This window comes from Penaeus japonicus, unplaced genomic scaffold (genome assembly GCF_977035675.1).
Source record: "Penaeus japonicus unplaced genomic scaffold, GWHDUDI00000001_assembly GWHDUDI00000008, whole genome shotgun sequence".
In the NCBI taxonomy this organism is placed as follows: domain Eukaryota; kingdom Metazoa; phylum Arthropoda; class Malacostraca; order Decapoda; family Penaeidae; genus Penaeus; species Penaeus japonicus.
The window spans coordinates 7,901,329-7,903,828 of record NW_028234410.1 but is presented as its reverse complement, the minus strand read 5'-3'; the positions used below and the strand labels follow the sequence as shown (position 1 = coordinate 7,903,828).

The following is a 2,500-nucleotide window of genomic DNA, read 5'->3' as shown; positions in this document are numbered from 1 at the left end:
TCCACGGATGTACACAAACCATATGAAAAGAATAATGCAGTTGACGGACACACGAACACACAAGCTAACAGACACCTCAGATACATCATCTGATCCTTCTGAATACTTGCTTCCTCTCACAGCAATGCAGGTAATTCAAAAACTTTTTTTTAATTAAATAGTAAAATGGTATAATGCCATAGAATTAAATAGGTGCAACACAAGGATATAGTAGCTATTAGACAGTAATATGTCGTTCCCAGAATATCTTAAAATTAATGTGACTGACCTAAAATATCAGCATAATGCAAACCACTTTAAAGGTATAGAGTAATGGCAACAAAACCTTTAATTAATACATAATTATTGTGTATAATGAGTAATAATGTCAACACATCTATTAATTTTTTGTCACAAGAACATAAAAATCAGGTGATAATACAAAGCCAGTAAAACAGATGATAGTTACCCACATTAGCAATAACAAACATTATTAACATTACCTATGAAATTTATTTAAATCTCTTCTGTTACTGACAACTGGAATGACTTGGGGAAAGGTTTATAATACAATTCCTTTAGTATTGTCTGGAAATTTCAGTAGATGAAAAATATTAACCTGTCAATTTTTATTTCACTGTCTGGACCAAGTCTAAGAGAATGCAGCTATTACAGTGGTCTTTTGGAATGTATTCACTTTGACAGTAGTTTCAAGATTTAATACTTTTGGATTATGGTAATCTGAATAATTATGAGTTCATGCACTCACTCACTCACATTTTTGGACGCACTCATGCACACTGCCATAGCACTATCTATCTAATGCTAAACCAAAATTAAACCATTCTACATATTTTCACTGGCATCCTTAAACTTAACATTCACAAAGATAGTACATAAAATTTTGTAAAATCAATTACACATTTTATATTACATTTTCAGTAACTAATCAGGTAATTACAATCTACAACCAATTTTGTGATAAAGTAAAATGCTTAGCAACATTATATATATATATATATATATATATATATATATATATATATATATATATATATATATATATATATATATATATATATATAAAGAAGCCAATGCATTGCCATAAATTGGTAATTTCCTGACATGAAGGAAAATAGCATTCACAATCCTCATAGAAGAGGTCATAACACTCATTCAACTAAAATTGTGTTTATATAATCAATATTTACAATTTTATAGCCAAAACTTGACAATAGCAATAAACTTATCTTAGAAGGATGGATGAGAGAGGAGGAAAAGAAGGGGGGGAGGGGGGAGACATAGAGGAGAGAGAATCAGTTTTGACGAATTTCACCTCAAAACACACTTTATACAACTGGTATACATACTAACATGAACTTTCATTAAATATATTTTTCTCTTGAAATAATATCATCTATATCTGCTGATACAAACCTACATTGGTTGAAATAAAATGCATTTGACAAAAATACAGTTAGAACAAAAGCACTGGCTCTATAAAATGGACATTCACTGGTTTCTTAGTGATGAACAATAAAATGTTACTGGACAAGAACTGCACAATAAAATCTTCAGATGAAATGCATTTGCCTCCATGTATCTGCAATACCACAAACTATGAAATATTCAGTTTGTTAAGATAAAAAATGTTGATTTGCTTTTTTTGCAAACTGAATAAATAAAAGATGACATCTTGAGGATAGGAGTCACTTTTTCTTTCATATCAATTATAAAAAGAATGTTATAAATGCACCTTCATTTCTCCACATGCAGTTACTTATAGATACGTTTGATGAACTGACTCAAGGTGAGTCAAGTCATTTTGATGCTGTAGCTTTTAGAGATTGCTTAATTAACCCTCTCTCGACGGGTGGTACACCATTGGTACTGCGCATTCAAGGGCCCGTTCGCAGGGTGCCGGCATACGACGTCGATCATTTAATTGATTTAAGCCTATGCGTTCGAGAGCCCCGGCATTGCAACTTGCAAGGCTGGAATGCCCCCGGCATGAATGGGTTAACTTATGTCTGGTAATGTATCTTAAAACTATTTCCCTTTGTTAACCCATTAATTTCTCTCTGCTTTGCCAAAGCATAAAATAAAAGACAGGGGGGAGAGGGAAGAATACCCTATTGTCACATGACATGTTATAGCTATATGCACACAATGCTGTAACACTTATGTTGCACTAGTTTACACCAACTGGCTTGTAAATCATTATAAAAAAAAAAAATATTCTATGAACAATCCCCAACAATGGATGATATGACATTCACGTCATGGTTTGGCTGGTCTTCCCACCAGTACATGAATGCCACGTCATGGCTTTGTCCAGCTGTCTTGCTGGGTGATCAGGCGTGTAACAGGTTGCTGCTGAATCAGTGTTCGAAAAGCCCGCAGTGTTAGGCCTGAGCATTTTGAAATACCCAAAAGAAATGCCCAGGTGCAGCCAAAACTGCCATTGCGAACCCTACCTGTACATTTTCCTTTCTAAGAAATATTATGGTATAAATCAAAT

General features: G+C 33.5%; 1 protein-coding gene across 1 annotated transcript in view; it reads right to left on the bottom strand.

Moving 5' to 3' along the window:
* Positions 1–1,704: 1,704 nt before the first annotated feature.
* Positions 1,705–2,500, bottom strand: part of LOC122251271 (transmembrane protein 248) — a 7,149-nt gene continuing 6,353 nt past the window's right edge. The window contains exon 7 of the mRNA XM_086539013.1: positions 1,705–2,500. This exon is cut by the window's right edge and continues 587 nt beyond it. The gene's annotated coding sequence lies outside the window, so the exon portion shown is untranslated.